Genomic DNA, 21,793 nt, shown 5'->3' on the forward strand with positions numbered 1-21,793 from the left:
AGTAGGATCATGAGAAATTTCATCAAATATGATCTTCTATAGACCCACAAGCAAGGTTGTTTCGCAAGCAGGAGTCTTCTAAAGTGGAAAGAAGAATCTTAGTTGATGCATCATTTTGTGTACACCATCGTTGTTACACAGGTATCGCTCCGTGCTGTATAACGGAGTTTCCCCTCTAGGATGGATGATATGGAACTTTCCTGAGCATGTTGAAGTAGATATGTGGAATAAGCTTCGACTTGCTGCTAACCTCGTCGTACCGCTGTTGACTTGTAGTTTTTATGTAGCCTTTCATGGTCACGCCCACTCCAGAAGGGTTCGTTCATGTGAGACTGGTTTATACCTTCCAGTTAAACCTACACTGGAAATAGCATCACTGACGAATTTTACAATAATCTTGACACATAAATATAGTAGCAGCGATATTTCATCTTTATTTGTTGTTAAAAGTCTACAACATGCGTTGCGAATATAATTTTTTAACCAGTAGATTACGCCATACATTCTCCAATATCCTGTTTGTTATATCAATCAATCGGTGGCTTTCCAGGAAACTGCACGGTTCAATCTCACGTTTCGGTTTCCCATAACAATGCGGTCCATGGATTGTTAATTTAACATATTAATGAACGATGGAGCGTCCAATCCATTCCTCTGCTACTAGGTATACCTTTATCCCGCATATGTGATATAACATTTTAGTTTATATGCCTATATGGGTCTTGGAAATACATAACTGATTTATTTGCAACTGTGTTGTTGTTACCATTTCATTTGCAAACTACTCAATTTCTATCTCTGAGAAATGATTTGTCAATGTAAAAAATAAAAAAAAACACACACTATAAATTACCAAAATTTATTAAGTTAACTAAAAAATTTATTAAAACATATCCTAAATAACAAATTAAACTTGTAATGGGGGTTTTCTGAATGTTGTGCAAAATAAAAAAATGATTGACTTCTTTTTACATAACTACGGAATGTCAGTAAACACGAACTCTTGTATAACCAAGCTGTATCTACTACGTATACGTCCAGTGCATGCAGTCTAATGCGTGTAGCCGTCATGTTACCCTTTCATTGCATTTGTTTACAGAACCGTCAGTTTGAACGTGTTGTCAGTAACAGAGCAGTGGCAGTGATAGCTTAGTTAGAGGCAGGATGGTTGCTCTCCCCTACCCTTCCACCCTGTCGATGGTGCACTATATGGCAACACTGGACAGCCCACAGCCTACTAAATCAAGGTGTTTTCAAAAATGGACAACTCACACTACATTCAAAACGGTCTATCTTACAGCCTTCAACACTTATGATTTTATTTCTACAAAATCCAGCGTTCCTCGCGCCACTTACTGTAGGCTATATTCCTACTTTGGTTAAAACATAAACTAGTTAACATGAGGTTAGTGATAAGCAACTCCCGAAATGCCTATAATTGTTAAAAACCATAGATTGTAAAATTTCAACTGTCAACATTATTTAATTTTAAAACAAACACTCCAATTTATTATTTTATTTTACTTTTGAGAGGCCTTTTGTGTTCAAAGAACACGTCATTAGATCCACATAACAAAAAGAAAATTAAATGATTATTGGATTGATTGTTTTTAAATTAAGTATTACACTCGAATAAGAAGAAGCTGGTAGAATGTACACAACAATATTTCAAAGAGGAAGATGATTTTATACCTTAAAATTATCCGATGAAAACCTCTCATTACGATTCACAAATTAAATGGTGACAACGCTAAGAATCAACACAGATTACAAAACAATAGAATAATTTGTAAAATTTAATTTGAATATTTTGAAACACGTTTTAATACATAGATACGTTAAAATTTCGACCCACGATACTAATTTAAAAGTTTAACGAAAACGATTCCAATATATTTTACGTGTTATGATCACAATCTGATCACAAAACTGATTTTTGAGTAGTATTTATTTTTGTTCAAATCCCTTCACAGTAATACATTACTAAATAGGCATATACGTTGTGTAAATTATTATAAATTTCCACCCGATGTACTGGATGTGATGTAGGGAACGGCATGATGAATACTCTGTATATGTCAATAATCAATACAACTGTGGCCAGCAGGTGTTTATAAGGTACATCACATCGTATGATTGAGTTTAGTTAAACAATTTTATTCTTTTGCACTAACCCCTCTGTAACTGATTTCATTAGTTTTTGTGTTAAAGCCTATTTTAAAATTAAATAATTCTAAATACCCACTCTTGAGTACTTTCCATATATATATATAGTAAGAATCAAATTGTAAATGCCCCTGGACCTACTAAAGGACCTCCACAAGATTGGTCAGCAGTCCCCAATCTGAAGCATTCGAGCAAATATAACAGGGGATTATTTTTACGAATATTTTAGTTTGCATGCCGAGTCTAGGTAACAATGATAAATTTCACCCCTGGAAGAACTAAGATTTATTGGACAGGATCTCAGAACTATTTATTATGTGGGTAAGAATTTGCGTGTCGCGCGCCTCTCTTGAGTCTGCAGACTTCCAGTCACACAATCTACGAGTAGCTATGAAAGCAGTGTTGGATTGTTACAGACGAGTAAATAGCTTCTGCATGTCTAGTGTCTAGTCGCTCGCTATTTTATTATCAAACAAGCTTAGAACGCCGAATAGTATTTATTATGAAAGCACATTTGTGTCAATCAAACTGTGGTTTGGGTTTTGAACGTAGTTTAACTAGATAATAATCAGTTTTTTCTTGACTATAAATTTGCATTACAGATTCATACAGTTTTTAGCCTAATGTAACTTTCTATTTAATCGCAATACGCAAGTTATTTTAAATACAACTTCGTGAGCATTTCTTAAATTTAAATTGATTTAATAAGAATCACTGATCAAACAACGTAAAACCTTATTAAAATTTGCTCTTTTAAGTACGTTTAGAATTCATATTAAACGTTTCTGAGCGTTACAAAAACAATCTTGTAGATAATATTAGGATACCAGAAATAAACATGATAAATATAAGATGAAGCAATCATGACATTCTTGTCACTCTATTTTGACTTAGGAGTAATCTACAAATTTGTTTTTAAGAACAAGAACCGGAGCATTTCAGTTGCTGGAGCTCAAATTGTGCTTATACAAATGACAAGAACTACGCAATTAAGGTACTATTAACCAACGAACACGTTCATATCACCTCACACAAGACGAGATCAGTTTGAAGCGGAGAAATGTATTTAAAAGCGTATATAATTAAGGTACTATTAACCAACGAACACGTTCATATCACCTCACACAAGACGAGATCAGTTTGAAGCGGAGAAATGTATTTAAAAGCTTATATAATTAAGGTACTATTAACCAACGAACACGTTCATATCACCTCACACAAGACGAGATCAGTTTGAAGCGGAGAAATGTATTTAAAAGCTTATATAATTAAGGTACTATTAACCAACGAACACGTTCATATCACCTCACACAAGACGAGATCAGTTTTAAGCGGAGAAATGTATTTAAAAGCGTATATAATTAAGGTGCTATTAACCAACGAACACGTTCATATCACCTCAAACAAGACGAGATCAGTTTTAAGCGGAGAAATGTATTTAAAAAGCGTATATAATTAAGGTAATATTAACCAACGAACACGTTCATATCACCTCAAACAAGACGAGATCAGTTTGAAGCGGAGAAATGTATTTAAAAGCTTATATAATTAAGGTACTATTAACCAACGAACACGTTCATATCACCTCACAAAGACGAGATCAGTTTTAAGCGGAGAAATGTATTTAAAAGCTTATATAATTAAGGTACTATTAACCAACGAACACGTTCATATCACCTCACACAAGACGAGATCAGTTTTAAGCGGAGAAATGTATTTAAAAGCGTATATAATTAAGGTACTATTAACCAACGAACACGTTCATATCACCTCACACAAGACGAGATCAGTTTTAAGCGGAGAAATGTATTTAAAAGCGTATATAATTAAGAGAAATAAATCACTTACCACACAGTGCCGTGTCATGTTCCCGCTCAGAGTCCAGCCCGCCACTCCGCCACCTGTTGGCAAAGTTAACAACGTTTATTATATTAGTTACACAGGAGATACATCATTCATACGGACGTGATGTGTTAAGGTCCGGGAATTGTTTAGTTAGTTGTGAGGTCCGACGCTAGGCCTGCACACGTAACCGATTTTACTGTTCAAGTATCTGCTACCTGACGTCCCACTCCAAAGATGGCAGTCCGCGCGCTCAAATTTATCGTACCTCATTTATAGTACTGTGTAAGTTATCTCTTTTATAACTTGTATAATCAAAGGTACTACATAAAAGTACTGTTCTCACATAACATTGTTACTACAATATATACTGATCCTTCGTGACCATAACGGCACTAGAAATTCAACGGGTATAAAAATGTACAATGTTTTACCAAATAATATCAAGAAATTGCCGTACAATAAATTTAAATCAGCAGTTAAGAGCTTCTTAGTCGAAAACTGTTTATATGAGGTCTGTGAGTATTTTGACGTAGTTAAATCTAACTTTAACTGGAAATTATTCTAGCCTTAGTGACCTTTGACCATTGTCATGCTGTACAGTCTACAACAATAAAAATCTTGAATCTATCCGGAGTTGATGGTACTTTCTATTTCGGATAATCGATATTTCGGAAAAAAGGTAGACCCGCCGTTGCTATCTGTAGGCATTAATAACTTAGCAGCGGCATAACGCTTAAACGTATGTGCTTACAGCGAGAGTCGGCGAATGATGTTTATCAATTAAACTAATGGCTAATGGAAACCAAGTTATTAGCATTATAAAACTATAAGTTTAACATTGCTATGTATGTAAGTTTACAAAATAAATGAATTATTTCTTACAAAATAGAATGTTAGCGCATACACAAAACAGAACAGCTATGGCCGAGAACACAGTTTGGATTCTAGCGGCAGTACTGCATTGTACTTGTTTACTGTTTAAATCATAGAGCCTTGTATTCTGTGCTCTATGGTTTAAATCTCGTGAACACTTTTTTTGTAAAACACTACGACTTTCATAATGTAATAAAGTATATAAAACAATTTATAAAGCAGTTCTGAGGAGTATTGAGTGAGCTTCTTTAACATATATTACTATCAATAAAGGACTGGATTACGAAAATTGTAATTCATATAATAGGGCATACGATCAATCGAAGATTTCATTAAGGCATAAATCATTCAGACATGCAATTCCTTGATATTATTCACATCCTTATATTCCCAGGGTTTAGATGCAAAATTGCCCAAAATTCCAGATGAAATGCTTAAAATTCGTCGGGGAGCGATAAATTTTTCTTATAATTTTTTATCTTTAGGGAATTTATCTTAAACGGCTAGAACTCAGACTTCAAAAAAATCTAGTCAAAAACTGATTCCATCACTTTACGCGATCCATTTAGTTGATGGCCAGCGACTATATTGTATTCGGTTAATAAGATCGAAATATAATGATGATAAACTTACGACGATAAAAGAAATAAGTATAGGTTGGTAGGAAAGGTAATTATAGGAGTAAGCTTATGAAGTAGCATGAAGATCATTATCAGTAAGAAAACTTGAGTACCTGCATACACGTGGAACATTAAAGGCGAAATGCAATTGGGAAAAAAGTGAACAGATAAGTGGAAACAGTGAAGTAGTGTGATTCGTGGCAGGATGTCCCTTTTCGTTGGAATTGAAGGTCAATTAAGCCAAACGAAATAAAAAGTGGAATTTTTGTGAAAAAATTCTTGAAAAAGTTATAGACAACGAAATACTGTTTGAGCAGAAAACGGGACGTGAAAAGAGAATTGTTAGGAAAACACGACAAAACTGGCCGTTATAGCAAGTCACGTACGTCATCCCATACGCCCTGCAAGATGCATTCTCTTGGATGTAAATTTCAATACCAACCTGAGGAGTGAGGATATTTAGGGAAATACGACAAAACTGGCCGTTATAGCAAGTCACGTACGTCATCCCATACGCCCTGCAAGATGCATTCTCTTGGATGTAAATTTCAACATCAACCTGAGGATATTTAGGAAAATACGACAAAACTGGAAGTTATAGCAAGTCACGTACGTCATCCCATACGCTATGCAAGATGCAATCTTTTGGATTTGAATTTCTATATCCAGCTGTTTTTTTATTAAGTGCATTGTCACATGTGTGTTATCTGACTAAGGGATCGGATATAAGATGTCTAAACTTCTATAAATTTTTTATACATTAAAGACCTACACCACCTAGCAAATCTGATATAAATCTGTATAAATTTATTTTACTTTGTATATGAACTCAGGTAGTATTCTGGGAAATATTGTACGCAAATCTCTACTATTATTAGACTATAAAATACTGATGATGATGTTACAATGCCGCAAGAGACGCCATACATGTCCGATGAACGGGTTGAATGACGATCCTCAAGTTTTCCGCCTCAGTTTTCCTGTTCATGTCCAGCCCATGCCGAAAGATCGTAAAATAGAACACTTCCAGTCGCAAGGCGGCCGTAACTATGGCAACACAACTTTGCCGACAGGTAACCGTAACATGTAACAACTAGCCGTGTAACAAACAGTAACAGTTATGAAGGGCCGATAAGAGTTGAACACCGCAGAAATAGTCTCCAGGGCTATAAATAGCGGCAGTGCACTCTCGCACGCGACTGTACTAAACTGACCTTCGACTACGCGCCCCCCCCTGCAGCATTATCATTAGGGCGACATTTGTGTGTTAACATTCGGTGAATCCAATTATCTACTCCTACTACTTGGACGGTACTATCAAAAATATTAATTTTCTTCAGCACCTTCCTTTATTTTACGACAAGGTCACGTGATCTAAGACCCAAGTTCTGGTTGCATGCAGAGTAACAGTGCAACCACTGCTGTAACTCTACAATTTATTGTAAAAGTACCCATTGTTACCTACATTCCTTATTTCAAATCACAAAAGGATTGCACTTTTGACGCAGCATTAAAAAAACCTTAGAAATAACCGTTTGTTGGACTTCATAGGCGTTCCTTATAACACACGTTGAATGCAGGTGTAACCTTCTTCGATATAGCTGAAACAGAACAGGGTCAATGGAAGGTTTTACTAACGAATAGTGTTTAATTAATAAGGTTTCTGCTATGGGAAAATGTCACTTTTGAATATATATTAACCATAAAAAAACAAAAAAAAAAAACATGAACATGGAACCTATTGAAGCAAAGTCTCCAATAACACAAGAACATCCCTTGTAAAGGCACGATATTTTGTTTAAAGAAGCCCTAGCAGCGTGCACGACGTTAACCCTTATTTACTTAATAAATTAAAGTTTCCTTGATTTTGAAATATTGACGATATCCTTAAATTTTACCAAAGCATTTAGGTTTTAATATATATAAATAAAAAAAACGAGACTTCAATAAGCACTTGTGATCACTCGAATATTGAAGCATTTACTGTGAAGTAGCCACAATACGTGCGTCCTAAAACTGGTTAATTACAATGTATGGACTTCAAAGACGCATAAACCACACAATAGTTAACGTTAAAAAAATTACGAGTAGATTCAAAATTGTACTGAAACGCAATCGTTACTAATATCTGAGAACACAGCAGGAACCAAGAAAGACCTTAACATTTTGCTTTTGTGAAAAATCGCATTGCAAAATACTGTTTCACGCTCTACGTAAGATCTACACCACTCCTTACATCACCAACAGCTAGCTAGCATGTATGTAGCATGTATGCCTCCTTATCTATAAATGTGTGATGCATGCATTTGCATACAGACGTGATTCTAATCCAACACGCTTCTTTACTCCTGCAAATCTTTAGATTTCCCAGTATATTACAAGTGCACACATTACTGACCACTTCGACCACTGAACTTCCAAATATTATATAAGTAAGTGAAAAGATTACCACAACGATGTTATCAAAACTTGGCCTTCTTAAAATTGTGTCGTTGTCCATTAGTTTGTGCGATACCTTTTAACAGAAAACTCCTAAGAACAGAATATTGGTCCGTAGATTCCTCTTGGTCTACGGAAGATCCCTACTGATTTTGGGTGTGAAAAGGTCAATGGCCAACTAAGTAAGTAACTTTTGACAGAAGTTATATTAGTCAGGACGTTAAACCAACACTGCCAGTGAGTCTCATGACTTTTTGTGTTGGTTATTGGACACAACCTGAAACTATCTACGATTAATAAGCATGGACAGGGAAACATTTTGTGTCAGCGATATCAATGTTCACCAACCCGGACAACCGTTACTACGTTCGTTACGTACTGTCGGGTCCTTTGATACACCGTTGTATCGGTTTATCAGCGTTAACATTATGTTACTAATGTTACACCAAACGTCAACATGTGCAGGTCTTCTCTTTTGTTTCAGACCAAACCGTGCTGCCGGAATACCTCATCGGTGTAGAACACGCTACATTTGAGCCATCATGTAGCTAAAAAAACTCTGTGGCAACTTCGAAAACAAAACCAATGCCAGATACAGGGGCGGCAGGGAACCTTTTGTGTCGTCATCCTGTTGCTGATTCGAATGTGGACGTAGAGAACACAATTCCGACATGGGATTCACAGTAAAAAGAGTTCGCCCATGCTGGTGTAGCAATAGTCAGACCTTCCTAATTAAAAAGGATTCCAATCCGGTTTTCAACTCTTTTGGAACGGAAGACTTGTGAACGACCTGGTAATGACGTATACTGGCTTTGCAGTCAGATATCACACCAGGGATGATAGAAACCAGATAATGGCCCACTGTGTCATGGAAAAAGCCGGTAACATCTTTACAGCCACGGCTATTGCCAAATCAACGGATGGAGAGTGTGATCCAACAACCTCAACTCGTCTAACGATACCTCTTCAAGCACAAAAGTGTAATAAAGACGAACAAAGAGAGCGCAAAAAAGAGATGCCGAGACTTCAGAAGTGATTTCCATTATTTTCCATTTATATTTCATTTCGATAAGGATATAAGTGAATACCTCCACAGAAGCACTCATCTGGTGAATAAACACATCTTGAGCTAAAGTGAACGCAGCAACTGTAACCTTGTGCCGATTAAGACAGTGGAAAAACACTGCACTCAGCCAGATTAGAAACAAGCCCCTGTGGCGCCTGCGCAGTGCCGACTTCTCCTCATGATCCAATGTTGACTGAAGCCAAACAAGACAAAATTGTGAGCAAGAGCAAAAGAATTTACTTCGATCTCAAACCCTATGTGTAGGAACACACCCGTAAACAAAATCTGCAAGACAAAACTGAATATACGACAACGGATCGCCCTACCTTACATTATGGCCCACTTGATAATCATGCAACATCCAGCCTAGCACACTCACTGTTGGATGGATACCCTCATAAAGGCTAGGCTATCTAAACGCACTTGCCACAAAACCCTATTGTGTGGATTTGCCACATCTAGAGAAGCAACGTGAAGCACATACAATTTAGACCACGCGCCTTATAAGATAAATTAAAATTATGACTGTAGCATTCACATCACAACAATCGGCAAAGCACTCTGGCGCAAATCTATTATGTTTGATTCACGAAGGCGTGGGCCTGAGATCTTATGGAGATGTCGAACTATAAATAAAGTGATACCCTTGCACCAAAATCGGTTAACTGAACAAAACCAGATTATTTATCGTACACAAAAAGCCTGGGAAACCAAATTTAAGAAAGAGTTTTAACAAAAGCATTTAACATGCTGTAACTGAATTCCAATTTTCTACAGTTAACTACATCAAACCCATCGAGGACAGAGTATCTTAACGGCGATATCCCTCCCACAGATTACCGAATCCTACAGTCAGGGCAAACGCAAACGCGCCACCAGCAAACGACGGAACAGGGTGTTCTGGTAATTAAATACTAATATGAGATCCTTGATACCAATATTTGCTCTTGTCTCACTTATTTCTTACTGTTTAATCTTCATTTCTTCTATAATATAGATAACTACTAAGATGGAATTTAGCTCAAAATAATGAGTTAAGCAATAAGTGTTATTACCCAATATACGTATTTTTCTTAATAATCACACAGAAAACCTCATTCAAATAACGATTATTTTCATTTCAATTTACATCTATTGGCACGTATCCATCCTTCCAAGTACCTCCCAAAAGAATTTAATTAATGAGGTCTTTAAATCAAGTTTTACGATGGTTAAAAATTATCAACTGCCATTACTTTCTCTTCTGTTAGGACGTGCATCTTTCCTTTATACATCATATTTATCTTTTATCAAGTTATGAATGTATTATTTTATTTTTAGCCCTTAAGATGTTAAAGAATGTTTTTACGAGACCTTTTTAGAGATAAACCTGAGAACCTCTGAGCGATCTTAATACCCTATTACAAATCACAATTGTTTAATAATGTCATTTTTAATAAACTTTCGTGTACTTTTTTCCGAGCGAACGGCAAACAAAGTACCAAATTCGCTCAAAATCAAGATGGTTTTTTATTTGTGCCGGGCAAAGTTATAAATTTTATACATTCAATGCTGCTTACTTTGAGAAACAATATGAAAGAGAAGGGATGAAAAGAGGGATGGACATTAAATCCAAAAAAGGACTCAGTTCGTAACGTAGCGCATTAGTGTTTCACAGCGATGTATATTTAGCGATTAAACTGTACGAGACTGCACGATAACCCGGGATAGCAACTGTAATAAAGTAAACCGGTAAATCTATTTAAAAGGTCTCAAAGACGGGACCGGAGCATCGTGAGCAACTTTAATATGTGTGGGGGGAGAGGTGTATAAACGGTGGTTAGTTACCATTACCAGGTGTGTGTGGGGAGGGGGAGGGCGTGACGTCAGAGACCACGGGGTGCGTGTCCGCTCGACCATAAACTGTAACATCAAGGTCTACCTGCGACCTTAGCAGCCCCTCCCGCCCGCGCCATAACTTCCTTATTGACTTATTACACCCCCCCTCCTCCGCCGGTAAACCGTTCAACAAAACACATTACGGTTTCATTTACTCCACGTGGTATCAAATTAAAAATTCTTAACCAAGTATCAACCAATTATTTATTGTGGTGATTATCATTATTGTTTACTTCGTAAATATTAATTTATATCTGTATCATGGAATAAATCTCTATAACACATTTAAATGTCAAATAAAAATTCTTTTTTATACATCTGCTGCTCCTTTGACCTTATATGATTTCCGAATGTATAAAACTATTTTAGCTCCATTTCTTTGAACTAATACTTCAAGCTATTCGGCGCCGAATGCCAAATGGTACTACAATGGGTTTCTTGGGTTTTTAATTCAGCTTTGACCAGAATAATTTAAGCAACGATTATATAGATGTCTGAAGTGAACACTTCCATTAAAGTAGACTATACTTTATGCTGAAAATTAACTGTATAACAACATAGAAGTTTACTGTTCTATGCTGTATATAGAATTATAAAACATTATACCATAAAAGATTGGGCGTATGGATTGTGAGAAATTAAAAATCTTACATTCTACATATAAAGCACAATGGTGAAAACCAACTTGTATTTGTGTTAAGAAAACGCAATTGGTGCGGGTTTTTTATTAAATAATTAAACCATAATCTTGGACATTTGTATGTAGAGAATATTAACGTTTTTATGTTTTCCAAGGGAATTATACGTATTAATTATAAACAATATGTTACTTGAAAGTAAAAAAAAAAAACAAAATTAAACAGTCGAAATAAGGATAATCTGGACTTTTACTGTACGGTATGAATATAAAAGGACAAAGAATGGAATGACATATAAATAAATAAAATTGTAATCTCCATATAAGTATTTTAGAAAATTTACATTTAAATATCAAACTGTTATTATTTGGGCCTCGTTTACGAATCCCATCCTGTAAACGAATAGCCACTCTATTAAAGGGAGCATTTATAAAAATATTATAAGTATAACAAGACATTCTTAATTAGAATATTCTCGTGTTTGGTTGTATTAAGACACGTGTGTGTCCGTCTGATCCACCTGAGCTCTTTTATTCAACTACCCAGAATTTCTGTCTCGAACATTTGGTTTACACGCTTTTAAGGTTACGGTAGATTCGTTTGTCTTTTACTTCAACCTTTTTATATTCCCGGAAAATAACGTATAGCAGTTATGACCTAAAAGTAACTGTGTATCCGAAAGAACCAGTTAATTTAATGTTACTAACATACCTATTAGACATTGCAGTGATTTTCCTTGATCTATCGCTAAAGGACACAATTTTCCTAATTCCAACGAATAACATTCTCTCCAATGAGTATATTCTATTTATTACCAACAACTTGTATTTTTATCTCAGAGATTCATCTCGTTTTTTTATCATCTTCACAGACTATGATTAAAAAATATTGAATATGTTGTACGATTACTAAACTTAAATTAATTGCATACTATCATCATTAACCCGTTGAACAAGACCTAGATGACTTAAAAAGTCTCCTGCAACGTTCTGGAGTTTCCTCCTACCCCAATAATGGATCTACGGGCACATACGAGTTAAATGGAAACTAATTAAAATTTAAATAATACTAATTACTGAGTATGAACATTCAGCGCAGAAATTTATTTTATGAATATAATCACGAAATTGTTACAGTAGCACTTACTAAAATCCTACTTTACGAACATACTACTTGAGAAAATGTCGAAGACGACTTACACTAAAACAATTAACGACGTCAATAAATTCAGGAGTTCAATAACCCGCCTCCTTCCAGTTTCCTCCTCCACCACCACGGTCACAATAGCGCCAGCCACAACGAAATTAGTCGTGTAGGCGTAATCTTGAAGGGTTTGTATGAACGTTTGAAAGGGAGGAAAATCAGGGAAGTCTTAGGAAGACTGGTAACAAAGGGCGGGCAGGGCGTGTTGGCTGCCCAAGGTCGTGGCGAAGACCTTACAATTGTGACTGATGATTGTGTACCTACGTCACAGGGCACGGGGTTCACATTGCTCGCTAGTGGGGCTTCCAAAATCACGGTAATTCGGTTAACGTGAGATTGGACTCGTTTCATCCTCATATTATATTTGAAAATTATTGGCGCCGCGAAAACGTAATTGGAGTGTTTCAATGCGTTGATATTATGGAGTGCAAAATACGTGCCTCGTATAATCTCGTTTTGTTTATTTTGCTTTAGTTACAAAATTAAGTTTTCGCATTAGCGTAGATTGTTTATTTCAAACATCCAAACCGAATTTGTCAACTGCCAATTAAGTTATATAAGTAGATACAGTAATACTGTCACACTATACGGTATACTATATTATTTATAGCTTGCATCATGTAAAGGCAGTAGAGAATGGTAATTTTATCGACTTCAAACTTGACTGTACTTTCTACAGGTACCCTACTAATTCTATTTATGCATTCAGGCATTCTATTTTGACACTTATTTATTAATAAGAGCCGATACACTTCATTCATTATTTCAAACTGGCATCTATTTTCTGCTTAAATGTTTTAGCTGCATAAAAAACAAATTATCGATTTTTGAACACGGCTTTCATGAACTACTTACTTAATTATATAAAAAGTACTAGCGGTTACCCGCGCTTCGTTCGCCATTTCGTAGGTTTTACACGTGTATGAGCACTTTAAATACGCCTGAACTATATTTCCGACGTCAATGTTGTGATTGCCTTGCTGGCATCATCAAGAAAATATGCCAAAATATCTATATATATATGGCCATTTAAATGTTCTCCGGTCTTAGTATTTTTTTTGCCGTAATTGATTTTGCCTGGTTTCCCGATCAAGAAAATGTATATACCACACAGAACAGAGAAGTCTGCGATTGTCAACTAAGATGGGTTTTTGTACGAGGCAAATATATAATAAAAGTTAGATAACTTTGTCTTTTTTATCAACATTGCAGTACTAACCAAGTGCTGCACACTTGCCCCGATCAAGAACATATAAACATACATACACAGGTCTGAGAAGTCTACTTGGCCCATAAAAAATTTCTGGTGACTCATTTGGGTTGGCTTTGTTGTTCCGATCAATAAGATATATACACAAGCAGGTCTGAGAAGCCTACTTCTATAAAAAGACAAATAAGATGGGTTTCATAACAATATTTAAATGTATCGTAAAAGTTAGACAGTAACTTTGTCTTTTATATCTGCATTACAGTACTGGCCAAGCACTGCATTATTAATATTTACTAAAACGTCCAGTTAAAAGTATATTTTTACTAAAACTTTTAATTTTCTTATTTGGATATTTTCTTATTCTGTTCTCAACAGCGACTGCAGAAAAGGTTGAAATAAGAATTGTTACGATCAAGCTTACTCTATGCATTCAAGACTATAAATGTAAACAAAATAGTGGTCAAATTAGTTAAAACATATGGTCGTGCTGTCACAAAACAATATTTACACAGAACTGTTGATTTCATTAACAGACTCTTTTACAATTTTAGAGACCAAGATGAGAATGTTCGCAACATTACAGGAAGGACTTTCTAGTTAGGAGTAGGCCTAAATGTTAATCAGGGACCGTCACAATTTCCCTGTAAAAGATCAGTAAATGTTGTATATAATTACATAGAAGTATAGATTGTACATAAACATTATTTCCTACGGTTATTTTATTGGCGTATGGGAGTAGACAGCTTTCCACATTACGCTCATTACGATAAATATGCAAATAATTAGTAAGTAATTAGTGTGAGTATCAATACTACATATAAGTACTATAATATACTATATCAATCAGCCCATGGCTTTTTTAATTCAATACTTATTTTATGAAGAGGGTTTATAATCAATAACATATACGTATGTATGTGTGTGTTTATAAATACTCGTGTATATATATATATATATATATATATATAAACACATATTTATGTTATGTTACATATATGTATATATACACACACACACATATATGTATATATACACACACACACATATATGTATATATATATATATATATAATGCTCAAAGAATTTTGTTTTCTTGTAAACTTTGTCCTCTTTGGGTAAAATATGGGCAGTGTCCAATTTGGGTATCAGGACATGTTTTATATTTCTATTTTAAAAATTTAAACAAATAAAAAAATTGCAATTTTTCTTTAACTACACTCTTTGAAGATCAGGATTGAATATAGTAATACATCTTGTAACGGAAATATTCTGTTGAAAGAAATACGTCGGGCTCTGCATCACATCATAAAAACGTGGTAAAAGATAACAAATACTACATGTTAAACGAATTTAATTAATAGATAACAAAATACACGAGTGAAATATTGGAGAATATTTCCTAATATTACAATCATTGTCTTATTGTTTATTAAATTTACGAAGGTCACAAACAACTGTGGCCTCTTCTAAATTATCTTAGAAGATAGGAATTAAAAAGACCTAAGAGGAGTGCATCATCGGTCATTTCTGCATAACATTCACGTGGTCAACCAACAAGGATTTTAAACTAAGTCCAGTTTTATTTAATGGGTTCACGTTAAACCACATTACCGTTACATACGGATTGTCTCCTAGTGATAAATTGACATAATAACTGGTTTAGGTTTTTTATCAATACTGGTTGTTGTATCTTTTCTAACAAATACTTGACCGTCTTATTCTCGTCTCGTCTGCATTTATTTTTAGATAAAAATACTATCAATTGCTGTTTATATTACGTTGATGAGTTTCTCCTGTTAGAAACTATTCTATATACATGAAGGTAAAGAACACATATTTTCCAGAATACGGTCACTAACGTTGTGGAAACGTATTCTCTTGAAAGATTACATTAAGTTTATGTAATTATTTTAATTTGTTAGAATTTTAAATACATCAAATTATATGTTACATGTAAAATTAAGTAGTATGCCGTGCAAGTATGTTTAATTTTTAACGGTGGGCAACATTAGGTTCTGACTCAAACCACAACTCTCAACACTTTTTCTTTATCCAATTCTGAAACAGCTGAAGAATAGTCTCCATGGACCCATTTATCCGAATAAGAAAGTAAGCATTACTATTCTGTCACACAGTACAGTAAATGTGTTACTAAAAACATAACATTTATGCACTTCCAGTATTAGCCACTAAAATCCAATCCTTTCTAAAACTAGGAATAATCAGCTTTAACTCATTGGATGGAAAAATATTCAGTTGAAGCCAACAAACACCACGTGGTCTCATCAAAAGCACTATTAATTTTATAAACCGCTACCATCCGCTATCATTAGTGAAGTCCCGAGTTTTAGGAGGTTCTCAGACAGATTATCCAGTCATACTTTCAATATTACGACATACTTTCTTGGAAAACGTGATTCCAACAAAGAAAATGTGTTCAATAACTTTGGATAAGAAACAATTCATCATTATCTATTTCTGTTCACCTTTATGCCTCCCACGTTCGCCCTGGGTGAGTGTGGGTTTATTCACCAGATGTCGGCTTATGGGAAAATATGCTACCTCGGCAAGGACTTCAGGGTCGAACAAGATGTAACACTCATTTCATCTTTTTACATGACAGAGCAAGCTCCTTTGAAAACTCACAACTAAACTATCATTTTACTGTACCCAATTGGAAACAGGAAGAAGATACGCCTTCACAGGAAGGCAATCAATGGACTGTTACAAAAAGAAAATTGTGCTAAGCTAAGAACTAATTGCGACTGTCTAAGCGCGGCGGTGAGGTCTATGCTGGTCGCTGCGGTCTGGCGAGGATTGCCTCACTGCAACGTTATCAGGGCATCAGTCACTCACAGATAACGATAACCCAGATTCCCGCTACCGATGGGAAGCGGTGGTCTTGTCTTCTCACTCTTACTGATTGCAATAACATTAACTGGAAACCTCGGCCAAAGAAATAATTACTGGATTTATACATAGTTCATGAAATGGCGTTGGTCAGACTCCACAGTCCAAAGATATACCGTAAACATTCAAAGTTTACTTCAAACTTTTTAATATAGTAGCTACTGATGAACTAACACCATTTTACTAAAAGGTGTGGCTAAATTAGATACGGCAGTGTTTAATCCATACGGCAATGTTTGGATAGACTATGGACTACTCCAAAATTACAAAGAAAAGATTTGAGATATGTTGTGATACATTTTCTCGATGATGACTAGTGACAAGAAGAATCGTCTTAGGGGATTGATGAACCACTGGAATCGATCTTTTGGTCAAATTACTCATGCCGAGATTTACCGCGTTCCTCGAAGACGTTGCTCTGGTCTTTTCCCTTTTCTCGGTTATCCTGTCATGCGAGGAGGTACTCACTGCTAAGCATCCTATACGATAAACTATAAAGTTAAGGCAAGATTGCATCAAAAATAGAGGGTTTTATATATAGAAGCAGCACAAGTAATAACCATCTTTTGGTTAGAATAACTGTAATCATTTCTAAAATGCCAGACTTTCATCAATCAGCCGACTTAAGGCCCAACAGTACAAACTTCCGTATTTACATTGATAAGGATTTGGCTGTTGGATAAATTTAAACCCACTGTCAGTGACGAAGCGATATAGATGAATGGTTTTAGATTAATCGTGTAGGCTGTTGTGTGCGAATCGATGCGGATACAGGATACATTCATTTGTATTTTTAGGTTCCTTTGGAACCCTAGATCTGGTTAAAACTATCGTCCTTCGGTACGTTGTCCGTTTTTATAAGAATTTTGTGTATTCATCTCTACCCGCTCCCAGATTTTCCAGTTTTTCCATCCTACGATTGAATGAACGTAAAGCGTCTCAATTTTCATGTTCATTTCAAATAAACATAGAGAATTTAATTTCTTTTCTTCCTATCTTCATCTCCGAGTCAACCTTAATGAATTTCCAATGTCCATCCTGGATTTAAGATAATAAACGTATATATTTTCCATTCCCAATAATCTAGATTTTATTTAATTCATTCCATCCACTTAACAAACTAATAAACGATCCAGAGAAATTTCTTCTTCCAATTTTAATAATGAGAGATAATTAATCATCTCTCTTCATCCTTGAATTTTTAAATTCAAATTCTTCACTTTATCATCCCAAGTCAACCTACACAGTTCGTACTGTATTAGTAATTTAATACCACTAGTAAATGAATACACATTTTCCAATATTAATTTTATTCTTGCGGGGCCATTCAGAATCAATGATTCCATTATCAGGAAATTTCACAAATTGCTCTGTCCAATGCTCCGAGATTCTCCACTGTGTTAGTAATGATAAAACACAAAGATATGACTTCGAAATCGAGTTATCTCTCTGACACAAACGCTAAGCATGCCAGTGGCACTGGTAGTTTGCCAAAGCGTTGATAAAATCCATTAAGCTATTTGCCTTACAGAAACAAACATCTTAGATAATCGAGGCAACTCAAACACAGTATAATACTTATGTAAACAGAGCGAGTCAATGCCAATTTAGTGGCACAAAACGCTTTGCACTCATTGATATTTGTTATATGATGAATGCCTTTAAAGATTAGCCACGTCGCTTGTTGATGTATTACTTTTGCCCCAGACGCCAATGAGTAAATACGAGTTCAGTGTAAAATGTGCGGGCGCCGTTTTACACTCTAGTCGCTATCTCACTTTGACTAGTCCTTATAAATGATAAGGCTTTTTAAAACTAGCTAACCTTGGAAAAGGATGAGCGCCAAGTAAATGCTAACGTTAAATTTATAAAGCACTAAACTCACAGGACTGTTATTTGTTTATCCTGTATAATGTTGACGATGGCAAACATTGCGAGAGTTCAATCACAAACGCTTTTGTCAATATAATATCGTATCCCGGGAACCATTTTAAAATGAAACGAAATTATTTCACCTTCAGCCAAGTAGCGTTGGCACGATCTAAACAAATTTAATCGCACATAACTTTGGTTTGCAAAATAATAAAACTACATGTTGCCACTTTTAACAGGAAAACAATTATAATACAATTAATTTGTTGATTGCAGCTGCAATAACTGAATTTGTTTTAATTTAAAAATACCTGTCTAATTTCAAACCATGTGAACACTTTTCAGTTAAAAAATAAATGTATATTCTTCTATTCCAGAGAGAAACTAACTAACTTTTTTTAAACATTAGATTTTATTTATGTATAATATATTAAAATATTATACTAACGGAAGGATCACACTAAAACGTCTTACTTAGTTGGATATGGTTAACTACCGAAGTCATCCGGATTCAGAAATTAAGCTATATAAAACAATGTAATAATATACCACATCACATGTCACGTAACATGCTTCGCTAAGATTGTATGCAAAATAAAAAAATATATATAGCTCAATTCATTCTAGATGACGTCTGGACAGATAGACAGACATACATACAATCGTACAGAAAAGAAATGTTTACATCCCCCGACAAATAAAAGATAATTTGTGTCAGTTTACTCAGTGATAGGCATCAATGGCGCTCAGCCAAAATTTATGGTTATGGTTAGAAACCTTAGAATCCATTCTAGTCTATGTAGAAATGAATTGTTATTTAAAATTCAAAGTGTACAGATCGAATATTACTCAAACTCAAACCACCACTCAAACTATCTTGCCTCTTTAAATATATATATATATATATATATATATATATATATATATATATATTCACATTTTTGTCAATAATTTAAGTTTTATAGCATTGCTGAAATAAAAAGTTCCAATAAGCAAGCGAGGGTACTACAACATAAATAGTGCGTGGAAGTCAGATATTATTACCTACTTTTAACACTGACTCCAGTCTGTTATAATTTCTTTTTACTCTATGAACAACAGTCCTGCTTGTTAAAATCTCATATGATACAACACTGTTTATTTACAAATTTATTAGCCTGGGCCATCATCGAATTTAGTGTTCCTCACGTGTAAATAAATACAGCTTCATACAGAAATTTTTTCTGTCAGTTCGTTTTCGAGATCGTGCGAACAGACAGACAGATAGAAATGAAAATTTTCCAGCCCCATGAGTGAGTGATAGGCTTCGCTAAAGCTCAGCCCATAAGAATATATCTCGCTCCTTCATATTACAATCCACATGCCTCCAGATTACCTTATTTCCTTTACCGTAATTTACTAACAAAATAACAATATTTTTGGACACATCCAACATAAGTTAACAATGTTCCATCTTTTATAAGGCAACATTATATTTTTGTTTTATTTGCAAAAGACATTGGGTAAACTATAATTATTTTTATTTTAAAATAATATGTGTACATAAGATTTTACGTAAGATGATTATATTTTTAAATATTTATCATAATTGTAAATTTAAAGTGTTATCCGATGTACTGATACTGATAAATATAGTAACAGTAATTTTTATCAAACTATTTTGTAACACTCGTTAAATTTTTAGTAGCACAAGAAAGTGCTCTTCAATAGTAAAGCTTTTATGTGGTTAAAATGTGAATGCAACCATTTTTAAAGTTCATCTTCAAATTGAAGAAACAATTTCAAAGAAGATTTTTTCTACATACAGAATAGCACAACTTGAAAAATATAATCATTAAAATGTACAAAAAACTATTATTAATAACTTAACTCACTAAATGATCTAGCAGTGTAGTTATGACAGTGACATCTCGAACCGTACCTGAAACAAAATGTTGTTTATTACCAAAGCTATTCAAAACATTGATTAAAAGGAAACAGTTCAACCCTAAAGTGTGCGGTGTGCAGAATGGGTATACATGCCTTGGTAGTCTTGATACAACCTAAGCTACTTGATTACAACTAGTAATAAATACAATTATTGACACTAATTAGTTAATCAAGTATCAAAAGTAAACCAAAAATGAAGCATGCACATTTTTGGAACACAATAACTAGGTTCAATCAAAATGCAAAAGTTTACAATCTTTTACAACCTTTACAAACGTTTACAATTTTAGAAACCAAAATATGAAATACGTTACTTTTTCCACTAACGTAAGATGAAAATAGCATCTAACATATGCATTTTCTTATTCACACCGCGTTATAACATTGCTTAAGCACAATTACATTTTTTAAACAATTCGGCATCGCTGTGAATATCCTTCAATCATTAAGCGTTAACGTCGAAACTGCCAATAATAACATCCGCTTTACAGGCGAGTTAAAGGGGGCGGAGCTGTGCAAGCGGATATGTATTGTTAGTAGTTTCATCTTATCATCTGTATCATCTGTTGACAAAAATAGACGATGTCCACAGCGAGACCGAAATATTTTAAGAATGTAATTATGTAAGCAATGTTTCAACATATTGAGAACTCGAAAAGTTAGGTGTTACTTATGACACCGACCGCGAAAGAACTAAGAATATGAACTGAACCTAAGAACTAAGAATACAATTAGAATATTACCATTCCAAAACTGTACCTGAACTGCACCAACACAACGCTGATTTCACAACACGTTTATTCTCAATTGTAACTGATGGCATACTTTAAAATTGTTTGCTTACTCAAAAAAACAGAATAACCAATGGTGCCACTTGTTAAACTATCGGAATACCGATAGTGTAAGAAATCTCCGGCTTCGACACCAGCCACTAGGCAGTCCGTGTCATATTCTATGACTATAATCATCGTATTAACCATCATTATCCAATTGCCCAGGGACTAATCGAAGGCTGTCTATCTCTCTCACTTGTTGATGCTCTAAACTGGCTTAAAACTCTTCATAGTTACTTCTAACCGATTAAACAGAACATTCTGCTAGATTCTTGGTTTCAGATTCAAATTTGAAACAGTTGATCTGTTCAG

At 34.8% G+C, this 21,793-nt stretch overlaps 1 protein-coding gene across 4 annotated transcripts in view; it reads right to left on the minus strand.

The window, feature by feature from the left end:
* Nucleotides 1–21,793, minus strand: part of LOC124355067 (myocyte-specific enhancer factor 2) — a 191,080-nt gene that overhangs the window by 104,780 nt on the left and 64,507 nt on the right. For 3 of the 4 annotated variants that reach the window (XM_046805992.1, XM_046805984.1, XM_046805985.1), the window contains exon 2: nt 4,015–4,067. The gene's annotated coding sequence lies outside the window, so the exon portion shown is untranslated. Of the gene's footprint in view, nt 1–4,014; nt 4,068–20,593; nt 20,617–21,793 lie in introns of those variants that run through there. The other variant, XM_046805986.1, reaches the window with a different exon arrangement.

This window comes from Homalodisca vitripennis, chromosome 2 (assembly GCF_021130785.1).
Source record: "Homalodisca vitripennis isolate AUS2020 chromosome 2, UT_GWSS_2.1, whole genome shotgun sequence".
Taxonomy (NCBI): Eukaryota; Metazoa; Arthropoda; class Insecta; order Hemiptera; family Cicadellidae; genus Homalodisca; species Homalodisca vitripennis.